General features: G+C 47.1%; 1 protein-coding gene across 3 annotated transcripts in view; it reads left to right on the top strand.

The window, feature by feature from the left end:
- Positions 1 to 755: 755 nt before the first annotated feature.
- The window catches only part of LOC138279996 (MARVEL domain-containing protein 3-like), a 289596-nt gene continuing 273732 nt past the window's right edge, over positions 756 to 16619 (top strand). For all 3 annotated transcript variants that reach the window (XM_069219446.1, XM_069219445.1, XM_069219447.1), the window contains exon 1: positions 756 to 1212. The gene's annotated coding sequence lies outside the window, so the exon portion shown is untranslated. The remainder of the gene's footprint in view (positions 1213 to 16619) is intronic.

Here is a 16619-nt window from a genome sequence, read left to right on the forward strand (position 1 = left end):
ATAACCTCCGGCCCAATCCAGCACCCAGCCAGAGACTTTGAGATTTCGCTTGCTAAGACTGCAGCTCGGACAGGGAGAACTCTGCACCCTGAGAGTGGATAGGCACACACAGATTTTGATGACACCTGGTCAGAACAAACCTTTGTGTGAAGCTTTCACTTCAGAGGAGACCCCTTTATCCATGCGTATGCTTTACTGTTACTTTTTCCTTTTTGTATCCTACCTTTGTTTTATTTTCTTCTTTTAAATAAAGCCTTGGAGATGGATGGTGAGAGCCACCTGGGCTCTCCTATAGTTTGTTGCCCTCTGAGGGCAAGAAGGCGGGCGTCAGCCTGAGGTCTTAAATAAAGCAGGGAGCTGCTGACCAGGCAGTTCCCCATGCACCCGTTCATGTGTGTGGTCATCATTAATAACGGAGGGCATGTGAAGGCACACCTTACAAGGCCGGGGTTGTTTGAGACTGTTTTGTCATATTAATGAGTATCCAAACCTGTCCAATAAAGCAGGCTTCTGCTCTCGTTACTTGCATGGTTATTGTGCAGACACACACAGCTCACGCCACATAGTACAAAACCGGAGTTGGATAAACAATATAGAATTCGCGTGACAAAAACGAGAGAAGTGAAGTCTGTGGCGCGTATAATTTGTAAAGAGAGTGGGTGTCTGAGTAATTTCTAGACTGTTTGTATATTTTGTGCAAGGCGTATATAGGTTTGTGTAATATGTGAAAGATTTGGAGACCACGTGTACTGAGTTGTTATTACTGGGATGGCTGGTTTGCGGAGCGCGCGTATAGGTTTTGGAAAGCGTGTTTGAGTGCGCAATCTGTGTTAATGAACCCGCAGTTGGCGGCCAGCGGCCTCCCTGCTGTGCCTCAGACAGGCGCCTGATGGGCGGTATCAGCAGCAGAGGGAGGAGCAGCGTATGCAGAGCTTCCACTCCCTGTTCTCAGTTAGACCGGTCTCACCTGTCTCCCGAAACCCGGGCAAGGCACTTCTTGGCAGCTTGGCGCTGCTCGGGCGAGAGTAGCGAGCAGGAACGCGTTGTCGCGGAGGAAACCTGGGGGATTGTGTTGTGTGGGAGACGGCTTCCCGCCGGTGCAGTGGGGGGAGAACTGCTTTCACCCACCCGTTCGCGTACTGCATGCGCTGGGTCGGTGCATTAGGGACCTGGCGAAGTAGACTCTTCTCCGCGAACTGCAGCAAAACGAAGGTAAGAGCGGCCCCTCAGGATAACGCCCTGTTAAACCCCATTTCTCAGTGGTACCTGTCTACTCTTCACGCGGGTAGCGATGTAGTAAACAAGGAATTGTTTTCACCCAGGCACAGCAGGAAAACCGCTGAAGAAACGAATTTCCTTTATTTCATCACACGGCGCACGACAGTTTTACAATCACTTTCCTCCCTTTTACACTGTTGTAAACGGTGCACGCGCGCTATGACTAACAAGTACACGCATCCTTTTATGTTGAAAGGGGTGTTTTTTCATTGTCACGCGTTTCAGCAGCTAATTTAAGTCAACTTTTGACTGCACGTTGATGCCATGTAGGTTGCTGGATTGCGTTTTAAGGAGTAAAGGTGGTGACGAAATGGTAAAGTCCGAGCAGTGAAGTAAAATCTCAGTAAACAAACTAGTGTAAAAGCATGTCAACATAAGTTCGGATAGACAGGGCGGGAGCTACACAGGTGTGTATTTTTTATTTTGCATGTGGGTGTACCCGTTCCCACGGCTGAGGGGCGTCTGTTTAATGGGCGTATTTTTGTGTTCCAGAGATTGTGTCCACGCTATATGAAATTTCAAAAATAAATACATTTCCCTACAAGCTATTCTACTTGCCCCAGTAACGTGTATATGTCATGCGAGGGGTGAAAAACATGGGCGTATACCCCTTGATCCTTTCTCATTTAGCATGAGAAGACGCAACATCAGCAAATTCAGGGCCTGGTTTGTTTACCTGTTGTTCGTTGGCGAAGTGCAATGACAATCACTTAAGTTGTTTTCCTTTTGTATTTAAAATCTTAAAGTTTAGACCTTAATATTTTATGCCAAAATATATTTCTTTACTATTAAATCTCCGTTATATTGATTCAGAACGCGATTCAAATTTTAGCGGGCACTGTGCCACTTACACATTCACGTTGACCTCCGAATAAACAATTACGCTAATCTGCGCCATGCAGTGCGTTCCTAGTACTGTGGCATCCACAGTGGTCTCAGACTATTTCATTTGGGTTTCTTCGTCCACGGGAGTGGTCCGGAGGGACGACCAGCCCTGCACACTGTGATAGGGTGACCACCCGTCGGTAAATTTCACGGACTGTCCGTAATTTCGCCCTGCCGTCCGTTGTCCATGATGAAACCTTTAACGGACGGCATTTGTCCGTAATTTCAGCCTTTCACCTAAAGGACAACAGAGGCAGGGCGAAATTATGGGCAGAGGAGTTTCCCCAGTTGGTTTCAAAGGCAGGGAGTCTCCTGTGCTCTGAGGGAGGGAGGGGCAGATAGATAAAAATCAGACCTTCTTGCCAGGGGGTCTCCTTCCCTAAAGACATGCAAATGTGCACAACTGGTAAATCTGCAAATACAAAAGCGCTTGAAAACCAGCATTGACTTTACTAAAAGGAGTCACTTGAAGTTTTTTCGTGGCAAAGACATTACTTTTAGAGAGGTGTTGTAATGGTGTTCCAAGGTGAGCTGTGGAATGTGTGGTTTTAATGGAGTGTTATAATTTTTTTTAGTTTTAGGTATAAACTGTATATTATTCAAATCTGTATTTCAGAAGCACTTTTTTTTTTATTTAACCAAAATGTATTTGCGCTTTTTGTAGCAGCCTTTATTATGATGTAATTGTATTTTTCACAGTTCTTTCAGGTACTTCGGTACCTCATAGTACTAACAAACATTGGCAAAGCAATAGGTCTCATCTACAAAAGAGTTATTGGCTTTGTTAATGTGTTTTAGCCATTAGCCATGTTATACACCAAAGTATCTGCTGTTCAGCATGGCTTAAAGTTAGTGGCATAGTGGTGTGGAGTAGAGTAGGATAGGAGCAGTGGGGTAAAGCCCAGTGGTGCAAAGTACAGTGCAGTGGGGTTCAGTGCAGTTGTTTGAGTGTGTTAGCGTAGAGTGCAGTGGTTTAGAGTGCAGTGGCATGGAGTGGCGTGGGACAGAGTAGAGTGGCATAGATTGCAGTGGAGTAGAGTTGCATACATTAGAGTGGCAGAGAGAGCAGTAGTGTAGAGTGGTGCAGTGGCATAGATTGCAGAGTAGACTCACGTTGCAGGGAGTGCAGTGGCGTAGTGTAGAGTGGTGCAGAGTAGAGCAAAGTGCTGTAGAGTGGAGTGATGCAGAGTAGAGTGGCATAGAGTGCAGTGGCATAGAATGCAGTAGTACATAGTACATCGGTGTATAGTACAGTGGTGGAGAGTGCAACGCTGCAGAGTAGAGTGTCAGTGCAGTGATGTAGAGTGGAGTAGGGTGGCACAGAGAGCAGTGGCGTAGAGTACAGTGGTACAGGGTAGAGGGCAGTGGCGTACAGTTCAGTTGTTTAGAGTGCATTGGCGCAGAGTGCAGTGGCATAGAGTGGCATGGGGTAGAGTTACATAGAGTGCAGTGGAGTAGAGTGGCATACAATAGAGTAGCAGAGTGCAGTAATGCAGAGTGGTGCAGTGTCAGAGTGCAGAGTAGACTCGTGGCACAGAGTGCAGTGGAGTAGATTGGTGCGGAGTGGAGCATTGTAGAGTGGTGTAGAGTAGAGTATAGTGCCTAGAGTGCAGTGGGGTAGAGTGGTGTAGAGTGCAGAGTTGCAAAGTAGAGTGTCAGTGTAGTGGTGTAGAGTGGTACAGATAACAGTGGCATAGAATACAGTGGTGCAGAGTAAAGGGCAGTGGCATACAGTGCAGTTGTTTAGAGTGCACTGGTGTAGAGTGCAGTTGCATATAGTGGCATTGGGCAGAGTAGAGTGGCATAGAATGCAGTGGAATAGAGTATATTGGTGCAGAATGCAGTAGTACAGAGCAGAGGTGTGTAGAATATAGTGGCGGCCAGTGCAGTGTTGCAGAGTGTCAGCGTGCAGTGGTGTAGAGTGCATTGAACTAGAGTGCAGTGGTCAGAGTGGTATAGAGTGCAGTGGCATAGAATAGATTGTTTCAGAGTAGAGTGCAGTTGCATAGAGTGGAGAGTGCAGTGGAATAGAATGCAGTGGCACAGAGTGCAGTGGCATAAAGTAGATTATTTCACAGTAGAGTGAGGTGTCTTAGAGTAGAGAGGTGCAGGTTATAGTGGAGTTGCATAAAGTGGCATAGAGTGTGATGGTGTAAAGTAGTGTAGAGTGCTGTGGCATAGAGTGCAGGGGTGCAGAGTAGATTAGAGTGATGTACAGTGTATTGATGTAGAGTGCAGGGGCATAGAGTTGAGTGTTACAGAGTAAACTGAATTAGCATAGAGTGTATTAGCTTAGAGTGCAGTGGCGTACAGTGTAGTGTTGCAGAGTGGCAGAGAGTGGAGTTGTGCGGATTAGATTGGTGTTGCCTAGACTGGAGTGCTATGACGTGCAGACGAGCAGAGCGCAGTGGTGTAGAGAGGCATAAAGTGCAGTGGCATAGAGTAGAGAGGCATAGTGTGAAGTAGCATAGAGTGCAGTGGCATAATGTGGAGTGGTTCCGAATGGAGAAGTGTGCAGTGGCATGGAGTGGAGTAGAGTGATACAGACTAGGGTGCAGTGGCGTGTAGTGGTGCAGAGCAGAGCAGAGCAGAGTGGAGTGCAGTATGGATGATATGCTAACACACTGCCATTACAGACAACACATTTTTGATTGAAATGACCATTACATTTTCACAAATATACAGTTTTTTGAATCAAACTATACTGTGCACAGATGATGATGTGTGTAAATTGCATCACCTAATGCAATGATTTGTTTTAATCATGTAAAGGTATTTGTTTCCAGCACAGTTCAAAATTAACAAAAAAATGCTTGATTTGTACTTCTAATTCTGATATATTCTGAAGTTTATTTAAATGTTGTCATGTGATAGAAAAAACTCTTTCCTAACCCCAGTATCCAGCAAGATTGTCGCATAAATCCTCTCACTTTGAAGTCAGAGAAAGGAAAGTAAACACTAAGTTCCCACCGAAGACAGAGCCTGACATTTGACTTTGTTCTTTGAATGCACAGCAAATATGAAAAGATAAGAACAAGATTTACAGGCCTGTTTACAGAAAGGCACTCAGCAGGATACTGTAAATAAGGTTTTGGCAAGGGAAGGGCCGAATTCAAGCTGCATAGCCTAAAACAAATAAAGCCAGCAAATTGAAAGCAACAAATTGTGAGTTACAAACCGCAAGGTCAATGGCAAGCAACGGGCAGAATGCATTCACAAGGCAGCACTATGAATTTACCTAAAGTGACAGCTGTGGGGTACTTTGTGGGGAACGTCCAGTATTTTAGTCCATATCTTGCAGAGGTTTGGCTACATCAATCACCCAGGTAGTATGACGAGAAGACCTGGAGTGGTTTCCATGTTGCAGGATAGGTCTGTACACCCATTCTATCAGTTTGCCACCATTTCCTATGGTACAGAGCTTCTGGCACACCTCTTGTAGGGTTAGTGCTAGGTGGCAGACATGAAATAGGGCATTTAATAATTATTTAAGGTGGTTGTAAGTAAGGAGTTGACCGGCGTGAACATGGTAGTCTGCCACAAGGGTTTGGAAATTTAGTAGCTCACTGTTCAGAAACAAAGTCCCCAATTTTAAGACACCTGCAACAGGCCACTGATGGAGTTGCTCCGAGCACAGCCATCCTGTGTGAGTGGGAAGGCTTAGCAAAGGTAGTGCAGGAGCATAGGGTTTCTTCGTGTCAGTTTACAGGTTCTGGCAAGCCAAGAGAAAGCTGTGCATGATAACCCCGGATGGTGATCCGTAGAATGGTCAGTAGGAAACCATGAGCAGTGCATTAAGCCTTCCTTAAAAGTCTTTACTGGTAAACCCCATCTCATGCAGGGAGGTGAGCAGAAAGCCAGTGAGCCACCCATTGGACCTGTGCAGCTGAATAATAGCATCCTAAATCCAGAAGACCTAATCCACCCGCAGTCACAGTTAGCTTTAGAGTGGAAAGAGCTCCCGATGGCGCCGCAGTGACCAAATCAGACGTGTGGCCTATCTGAAGAAGGAATGAAGGATGAGCAGGGGAAGGTTTGCAAAATAATACTATCATTGGGGTAGCACACCATCTTCACTAGTGCCACGTGGCCTTTACAGAAAGCAGAAGAGAAGACCAAAAAGCAAACTGGGCTTGGAGGGACCGTTCGCTCTGCCGAGATTTTCATCCTGGAAATCAGTGTAAGAATGGTAGATATTAATCACTAGGTATCAAAAGGTAACTGGTTTCCAGTTCAATCTGAGATCTAATTGTATACGAAGGCGAAAACAGTGCCATATGTTAAAGAAACACTAATTACATTTTAAAATTTCTAAATTTTGTTTGTGCAATTTACATCCCAAATATTTTGAAGATTCTATGTGTACTTGACCCTTAGGGATAACCCAGATCTCTAGTTTGGCTTTTGCTCAATTTCAAAACCATATAAAGACATGGACAATTGCCTTGCACAACCTTGCAAGGGGTCTGGCCCCTGCTCACCCTTCAAAAGCACTAACAGCGGACCATTGCACCAGAAGAGTTTGCCAAGGTTGATGGGTGTTGCTTGTTCAACCACTTGACAGTGCCCCTTCTGTTTCGCTCCTGTGTGCAGAGACAAATCCCCAGGTGGCCAATACCTTCAAATAGTCTTGGTGGACCCATATTGTCTGATTTTAGGAATTGTCCCACCTTGTTCTTCTCTTCTTTATTTATCCAGTTCTTAGCAACAACCCTTTGAATTACTTGCCATGGATCTCCCATTTGATCTCAGTTTCATCCTCCTCGATTATCTTTGATTGGTAGTCCGGGCTCCCATTTCTGAGATAAATGTAGAGTTCCATTCATACACTCTAGTGCAGTGAGACTACAGACAAGTTATAGGTACATCACATCCTGACATTAGGTGTGAGACTGTCACCCACACCATCTGCCCTGCCTCTTTAAAAAACAATTAGGTTGAAAGTCCATGGGCGGTTGGGGTAAGCCAGATGTTTTTTTTCAATTTGTTTAAACTAGCATAAGGTTAATTACCTTAATGTGTCCCAAACTGTTTGCCAGGGATTTTAAAATGTTCAGAAACATAATCAAATTTTTGCTGTCACTTTCTCTTCAGGAAAGATCGGGTAGATTTGGGTAGGGGTGATGACCTTGCCGCAGTACTGAAGGGCATTAATTTACTACTGAACAAGGACGTAATGTGACACCTGAATGTAGCATACCAGGAGGCAATCACAAAAGGTCCACCGTGAATAAATAGTGCTATGTTAAAAAAAGAGTAAATAAATGCACTGACAACATAGTGAGGCATGGCCTCTCTTGCGCGTGTCTGTAAAACCGATGTTTGTTCTTGAATTTTTGTCCTGAATTTTGACCCTTTGTCCTGAATTTTTGTCCTGAATTTTTACCCTTTGTCCTGAATTTTTAACAGTCCTGTCCAGAATTTGCCTCAATGCCAGGTGGTCACCCTACACTGTGAACTCTAGCGGAACAGAGGCGCCGGGGGTGGGAGTAACAAAGTGGGGAGCTGCAGCGCATGTCATTTACCCTTAAGAGATGCTAATGTGGAGGAATAGGAACGCCAGGAGTGAAGAAGGCCCCAAAAACACAAGGGGTCCAATCCAAAAGTCTTCGATGCCCCTCTCCTTCAAGAGTTAGACAGTTTGTCTACTCCCATCGGTGTCTTAATATGGTGTCTTAATATCCCGGTATTGAACATTATTACAACTCTTGTAAATGCACAGCAGTTCCATCCTACGGTTTCAATGACAATCCTTGTACATTGCAATCTGGGTGCTCATACATGACACCTGGCCGGTTGTAGTTTGCACACCACTATCCCTCTAAAGACACATCCACAAGATGTCGGGATGCACACCGAGCAGCCGCCGCCACCGCTATATTGATTTCTAATTAGCACTGATATAATTCTCCACAAGACTGTTTTGTGGCACATCTGCTCTCACACAAAGCTCTGCCATTCTGGTTCAAAGTATGTTTTTGTATCCAGTGCTTTAAGTGGGCCGGTACTGACCGGTATTAAGTAACGGCACTTTTTTTTTATTTTGAGAGGGCGAGTACCTGCACTTCTCAAGATGAACGTAATACTTTTAATTGGAGAGTACCGGTACTTCTCAGAAACAAAGCAGGTACACTGTTACAGAGTACCTGCACTTCTATTTTTCCACTTCAAGCACTGTATTGTATTCCCGTTAATGAGTCACAGACACATTTCACAAAGTACAGCAGTGCACCCTGTTCTCACGGTATCAAAATAGCGCAAGCATTTCCTGGCGTGTAGGACTCACAGGCGTTGGAAGTAAAGCTGCTGGGTGTGTTGCAGCACCTTCGGAAATAATCATGCTGAGTTCAGAAGGGGAATGAGCACATAATATACCTTAAAATGTTGTATTTATCTTGTCCATTTTGCTGCCCTTGAGTGTATTTTTATTTCTTTGACTCAAAGTGAGGATTTTGTAAAAGTTGTCTAGGAGACAGTCCTGCTGGGGTACAGGAAGCGAAAGGAAGGGCTTTATCATGTCAGTTTTATTTTCTGTAAAAAACGCAACATTTAAATATTGGGAAATGAACTATAGACATTTCTAATTATATCACCAATTAGAAAAGAACAAATGATGCACCTTTTTGTGATTTTGAAGTGTGATGGAAACAGATGTTTTATTTAGATCAAAACAAATCAAGACACTTTACTTGGTGATGCACTAATGATAAGTATTAACTGAAACCCAATTTCTACACATAGTTTTTGAGCTATATAGCTTTACCAGTAAAACTGCACGTCTGTGCAATTTTAGTGGTCATTTTAATGGAAAATGTACTGTCTGTACATGGCAGTGTGCTAGCAAAGCAGTGATCCAAAATGCACCACCAGCTACATACCACTCCTACTAAAACTGCAGGTCACATTTGCTACAGTGTTTTTTTTTTCTTTCTTTCTGTATGACCCTTGTTTCCATCACAGCCCCTATGACCTACGTGATATAACATTAATGATAGCACCCGCACGCTAAAAATTGTTCCAGCAGCTCTGCATGCAATAATTTATCATCAGCAGCCCATTCACAGACCCCTCGGTGCACTTTAGTCCTGAAATGCAGTAGCCACTGTTGTGCCAGTGGTTTAAAATTTTCAGAACTCTCAAAAAGCTGTTTTGCTCCAGCTTGAAGCACGTGCTGGAATCTCAGTGCTACGTTAGTCACACCAAAATCATTTTATTTTGGTATATTTTAGTGGGAACTGAATCCTTTCCCTCTGAGGAAACTTCCTTACTATGTAGGTTTGCAGTTTCAAACCCGGCAGCGAGCTAAAGCATTTTTTTTCTTACCAGTGAATTCAATATGTATTAACACTTTCCTCCAACAATGCTTGCTGCCGTTTCTCCTCATCTTAGCGGGGACCGCGTACCACGGTGACCCTCTAAAGGGCAGGTGATTGGCACGCTCACTGCGTCACTCTGTCATCGCTTCCACAGAGAGTACTGTTGGAGTGACCCCCTGCTGACTTAAATAGCCCTTCTGCCATTGAGAACCAACCTGCTCCGATGCCAGACACCCTGCTCTGACAGGCTGTGCACTAAAAATCAGGCAAGTGGCAGACGCCTGATCCGGGTCTGTATCAGGGAACTGGATCGTTCCCTTTTTAGGGTTGAGCCTGAGCTAGCATGTGCTTACGCATGCGTATCGCTTGCGAGACGCTGTAGTAGTTAAAAAAGGGCTCGGAGCCCTGTCCATGTCACGTCTGTGTCTTTCATTGGTTCGTGGGCTTGCCTTTTAAAATCTGGTTGTTTTCATTAGTGGAAGGCATGCATAGGTCGTTCCTTTTCCGGTGGTTGGCCCTCCTCGAATGCAGCGACCAAGTACTGAAAACATACGAGGCTCGCTGTTTTCCATCCGGTTTGTAGACTTCTTTTTTTGCAGCGCGATCTCGCTTGACAGAAGTGGAGCACTTTGCATGACCTCAACCCTGTTACATAGTTAATTGCACTTTTGCTGGTTACGTAGACAATTGCACTTTTGCCGATAGGTTTCACTACGAGTGAACTGTAGCAGCACGATAGCGCAGTTCTTACTTTTTTTTTTTATTTGCCATTTAATGAGGCAAGAAAAGTCTGTTTAGGAATCTACAACTGCTAATAGCTGTAACTCGGAGAAATGCGAGACCCGTTGCATTGCAAATACTTTTTCTTCTTTCTTTTGTCCACATAGCACGCTTGGCTGCTACAGGGGCTGGGGCCCAGGCAGTAATTTACCTTTCTGGGTCTTACAGGATACACAGCCCAGATCTTACCCACATAATAAATAAGTGCTATGCGCATACAAAAAAACCCTGGTTCATTACCAGTCAAACATTGCCTTTAAGGCCCAAAAGTATTGTGGGTCTCCTGCCCCTTGTAGGAGGCTGGCCTGGCTTACAGTGGGTACCCTGTGGTACATACACCCTGTGCCAGGTCCAGTTATCCCTTATTAGTAGAATAGAGGTGTTTCTAGCAGCTTAGGCTGATAAAAGGTAGCTATGGCAAAGCAGCTTAGGCTGAACGCAGAAATACCGCAAACAAGCCTTGCTAGCTGCAAGGGTCGCGGTAGAGGTTTTTGGTTGCTGCTGGGAACCAGGAAAGAACAGGATGTCACCCCTTGGAGGAGACAGAGGGGCGCTCAGCAACTCAGAGAGCCCCCACAGAAGCAGGCAGCACCCGCAGAAGTACTCAAACAGGCACTTGGAAGATTTGTGAAACGGAGCTGGCTCAGAGTCACAAAGGAGGGTCCAACGACACCGGAGGCCAACTCAGAGGGTGAGCACTACAGGACGGAGTGCTGGGGACCCAGGCTAGGCTGTGCACAAAGGAAATCCTGGAAGAGTGCACAGGAGCCGGAGCAGCTGCAAATCACGCAGTACACAGGTTTGCAGTATAGCGTGGGGAGGCAAGGACTTATCTCCACCAAACTTGGATTGAAGGATCACTGGACTGTGGGAGTCACTTAGATAGAGTTCCTGTGTTCCAGGGACTAGGCACGTCAGGATGAGAGGGGACCCAGAGGACCGGTGATGCAGTCTTGTAGTGCCTGCATTAGCAGGGGGAAGATTCCGTCGACCCACGGGAGATTTCGTCTTGGCTTCCAGTGCAGGGTGAAGGCAGGTGACCCCCCAGAGCATGTACCACTAGGAAACAGTCGAGAAAGCCGGCAGGATTAGGCGCTACAATGTTGCTGGTAGTCGTCTTGCTACTTTGTTGCTGTTTTGCAGGCGTCCTGGAGCAGTCAGCGGTTGATCCTTGGCAGAAGTCGAAGAGGGAAGTGCAGAGGAACTCTGGTGAGCTCTTGCATTCGTTATATGAAGAATTCCTCAGAGGAGAGACCCTAAATAGCCAGAAAAGGAGGTTTGGCAACCAAGAAAGGAGGATTGGCTACCAAGAGAGGTAAGAGCCTATCAGAGGGGGTCTCTCACATCAACTGCTGGCACTGGCCACTCAGAGCAGTCCAGTGTGCCCTCAACACCTCTGTTTCCAAGATGGCAGAGGTCTGGGACACACTGGAGGAGCTCTGGGCACCTCCCCTGGGAGGTACTGGTCAGGGGAGTGGTCACTCCCCTTTCCGTTGTCCAGTTTCGCGCCAGAGCAGGGCTGGGGGATCCCTGAACCAGTGTAGACTGGCTTATGCAGACATGGGCACCATCTGTGCCCATCAACGCATTTCCAGAGGCTGCAGGAGGCTACTCCTCCCAGCCCTTCACACCTATTTCCAAAGGGAGAGGGTGTAACACCCTCTCTCAGAAGAAATCCTTTGTTCCGCATTCCTGGGCCAAGGCTGCCTGGACCCCAGGAGGGCAGGATCCTGTCTGAGGGGTTGGCAGCAGCTGCAGTGGAAACCCCGGAAAGGCAGATTGGCAGCACCCGGGTTCTGTGCAAGAGACCCGAGGGATCATGGAATTGTCCCCCCAATACCAGAATGGTATTTGGGGGACAATTCCATGATCTTAGATATGTTACATGGCCATGTTCGGAGTTACCATTGTGACACTATACTTAGGTAGTGACCTATGTATAGTGCACGCGTGTAATGGTGTCCCCGCACTCACAAAGTCTGGGGAATTTGCCTAGAACGATGTGGGGGCAACTTGGCTAGTTCCAGGGTGCCCACACACTAAGTAACTTGGCACCCAACCTTCACCAGGTGAAGGTTAGACATATAGGTTACTTATAAGTTACTTATGTGCAGTGAAAAATGGCTGTGAAATAACGTGGAAGTTATTTCACTCAGGCTGCAGTGGCAGGCCTGTGTAAGAATTGTCTGAGCTCCCTATGAGTGGCAAAAGAAATGCTGCAGCCCATAGGATCTCCTGGAACCCCAATACCCTGGGTACCTAAGTACCATATACAAGGGAATTATATGGGTGTACCAGTGTGCCAATGAGAATTAGTAAATTTAGGGCCATATGTACAAACACATTTTCCCATTGACACAGAATGGGAAAAACCCTTTGCTACATCTGTCCCTTAGTTACTAGCCTGCAGCGACAAATTTAGAAAGCAGAGAGAGCATAAACACTGAGGTTCTGGTTACCAGAGCCTCAGTGATACAGTTAGGCACCACACAGGGAACACATACAGGACACATACTATGAGCACTGGGGTCCTGCCTAGCAGGATCCCAGTGACACGGGCTAAAACATACATACATACAGTGAAAATGGGGGTAACAATCCAGGCAAGATGGTTCTTTCCTACACCCCTCTACACATATGGGCTCCCATACCTACTAAACTCCCTTCGGGCTACCTAGTGGGAAGTATCATATACTGGCAAATGTGCATTCCCAGGAGAATGGGCATACCTTGAGGAGAAGACTGTTTCGGTCCTCTCCATAGATGAAGAATTCTGACAACTCATGGACGCCGCCATTCATTGGTGGTAGGTTCTGCCATAGAACCTCTAGAAAGGTGCCTATTACAGATGGCCAACAGCTGCCCGGTTCCCCTTAACTTACCTCTAGATTCCCCCTACTAAAGGCTCTTTGGGGCTGGGCCAAAAGGCGCATTGTAGGAGGCTGGCCTGGCTTGTAGTGGGTACCAGAGGTACTTACACCTTGTGCCAGGTCTAGTTATCCCTTATTAGTGTAGAAGAGGTGTTTCTAGCAGCTTAGGCTGATAGAAGGTAGCTATAGCAGAGCAGCTTAGGCTGAACTGGGAGATATGCAAAGCTCCTACTATACCACTTATATCATATGCACCATATCATAAGAAAACGCAATACTCAGAGTTACTAAAAATAAAGGTACTTTATTTTTATGACAATATGCCACAAGTATCTCAGTGAGTACCCTCAGTATGAGGATGCCAAATATACACAAGATATATGTACACAATACCAAAAATATATGCGAACCACAAATGGACCCCAAACCTATGTGAGCTTGTAGAGGGTCGCTGGGACTGTAAGAAAACAGTGAGGGTTGGAAAAATAGCCCACCCCAAGACCCTGTAAGGTAGGTGTAAAGTGCACCTACAACCCCCAGAGAGCACAGAAGTCGTGATAGGGGGATTCTGGAAGGAAAACCAACACCAGCAAAGCAACACTATTGGATTTCCGGACCTGAGTACCTGTGAAACAAGGGGACCAAGTCCAAGAGTCGCGACAGTGTCAAGAGTGGGCAGGAGCCCAGGAAATGCCAGCTGAGGGTGCAAGGAAGCTGCCACTGGATGGAAGAAGCTTAGTGTTTTGCAAGAACGAAGAGGTCTAGGAACTTCCCCTTTGGAGGATGGATGTCCCACGTCGTGAAGAAGCTTCCCACGCAGAAAGACCGCATACAAGCCTTGCTAGCTGCAAGGGTCGCGGTTAGGGTTTTTGGGTGCTGCTTTGGCCCAGGAGGGACCAGGATCTTGCCACTTGGATGAGGAGACAGAGGGGGCACCCAGCAAGTCAGAGAGCCCTCACAGAAGCAGGCAGCACCCGAAGAAGTACCGGAACAGGTACTTAGAGGAGGAGTGAACCGGAGTCCATGTGAAGTCACAAAAGGGAGTCCCACGACGCCGGAGGACAACTCAGAAGGTTGTGCACTGCAGGTTAGAGTGTCGGGGACCCAGGCTTGGCTGTGCACATAGGAAATCCTGGAAGAGTGCACAGGAGCCGGAGCAGCTGCAAATCACACGGTACCCAGCAATGCAGTCTAGCGTGGGGAGGCAAGGACTTACCTCCACCAAACTTGGGCTGAAGAGTCACTGGACTGTGGGAGTCACTTGGACAGAGTTGCTGAGTTCCAGGGACCACGCTCGTCGTGCTGAGAGGGGACCCAGAGGACCAGTGATGCAGTCTTTTGTTGCCTGCGGTTGCAGGGGGAAGATTCCGTCGACCCACGGGAGATTTCTTCAGAGCTCCTGGTGCAAGAAGGAGGCAGGCTACCCCCAGAGCATGCACCACCAGGAAACAGCCGAGAAAGCCGGCAGGATGAAGGGATACAGGGTTGCAGTAGTCGTCTTTGCTACTTTGTTGCGGTTTTGCAGGTGTCCTGAGCAGTCAGTGGTCGATCCTTTTGGCGGAAGGTGAAGAGAGAGATGCAGAGGAACTCTGATGAGCTCTTGCATTCGGTATCTGAAGAATTCCCCAAAGCAGAGACCCTAAATAGCCAGAAAAGGAGGTTTGGCTACCTAGGAAGAAGGATAGGCTAGTAACACAGGTAAGAGCCTATCAGAAGGAGTCTCTGACGTCACCTGCTGGCCCTGGCCACTCAGAGTAGTCCAGTGTGCCAGCACACCTCTGAATCCAAGATGGCAGAGGTCTGGGGCATGCTGGAGGAGCTCTGGGCACCTCCCCTGAGAGGTGCAGGTCAGGGGAGTGGTCACTCCCCTTTCCTTTGTCCAGTTTCACAGCAGAGCTGGGGGATCCCTGAACTGGTGTAGACTGGCTTATGCAGAGATGGGCACCATCTGTGCCCATCAAAGCATTTCCATAGGCTGGGGGAGGCTACTCCTCCCCAGCCCTGACACCTATTTCCAAAGGGAGAGGGTGTAACACCCTCTCTCTGAGGAAGTCCTTTGATCTGCCTTCCTGGGCCAGGCCTGGCTGGACCCCAGGAGGGCAGTAACCTGTCTGAGGGGTTGGCGGCAGCAGCAGCAGCTGCAGTGAATCCCCGGGAAGGGCACTTTGGCAGTACCCGGGTTCTGTGCTAGAGACCCGGGGGATCATGGAATTGTCCCCCCAAAGCCAGAATGGCATTGGGGTGACAACTCCATGATCCTAGACATATTACATGGCCATGTTCGGAGTTACCATTGTGACGCTGTACATAGAGACCTATGTACAGTGCACGCGTGTAATGGTGTCCCCACACTCACAAAGTCTGGGGAATTTGCCTAGAACGATGTGGGGGCAACTCGGCTAGTGCCAGGGTGCCCACACACTAAGTAACTTGGCACCCAACCTTCACCAGGTGAAGGTTAGACATATAGGTGACTTATAAGTTACTTATGTGCAGTGAAAAATGGCTGTGAAATAACGTGGAACTTATTTCACTCAGGCTGCAGTGGCAGGCCTGTGTAAGAATTGTCTGAGCTCCCTATGGGTGGCAAAAGAAATGCTGCAGCCCATAGGATCTCCTGGAACCCCAATACCCTGGTTACCTCAGTACCACATACTAGGGAATTATAAGGGTGTTCCAGTATGCCAATGTGAATTGGTGAAATTGGTCACTAGCCTGTTAGTGACAATTTGGAAAGCAGAGAGAGCATAACCACTGAGGATCTGGTTAGCAGAGCCTCAGTGAGACAGTTGGGGATCACACAGGGAACACATACAGGGCACACTTATGAGCACTGGTGCCCTGGCTGGCAGGGTCCCAGTGACACATACATTAAAACAACATATATACAGTGAAATATGGGGGTAACATGCCAGACAAGATGGTACTTTCCTACACGCATCTCTGCTAAATACCTCCCAAATGGAATCCCAAAGTGCAGAGGATCCTTCTGATATGCTGAACCTGGAGGAACTAGTCCACCCCAGGTCCATAGAATGGTTTACCTCTGATAAGGTAGGCAAATATGTCTCCAACAGACTAAGAAAACTCCTGGAAAAAGAGGTTTGGGCCAAACTCTGGGCAGAATGCCCACGGCCCTCTCTTGTTGGCAAAGGTTCGGCCACTCCAGAAATTGATACTCGTATGGCCGCCTTCGTTCATAAATGCATTCAAGACCCCGTTAAGGACATAAACAGGTCATGGAAGACGTGTCCGGTTAAGCTCCTTGATGTCATAGGCCCCCCTGACAAACATCTTAGAGTTGGCTGAGGAAGCTAAAGCCACGGCCAACACCCTCTCCCCAGAAGATGTCTGTGTGGGTGCAGAGGGCTGTTATTTTCCTGGGCAACCCCAACTGTGTGCTCTCTGTGGAATGGTGCCGGTCCCTTCTTACAAAATCGATCCAAATTTGGGGGACCTTGCCTCGTGTGAAGCAGGCGCTTTGGTCCAG

The sequence above is a fragment of the Pleurodeles waltl genome, chromosome 2_2 (assembly GCF_031143425.1).
Source record: "Pleurodeles waltl isolate 20211129_DDA chromosome 2_2, aPleWal1.hap1.20221129, whole genome shotgun sequence".
Taxonomy (NCBI): domain Eukaryota; kingdom Metazoa; phylum Chordata; class Amphibia; order Caudata; family Salamandridae; genus Pleurodeles; species Pleurodeles waltl.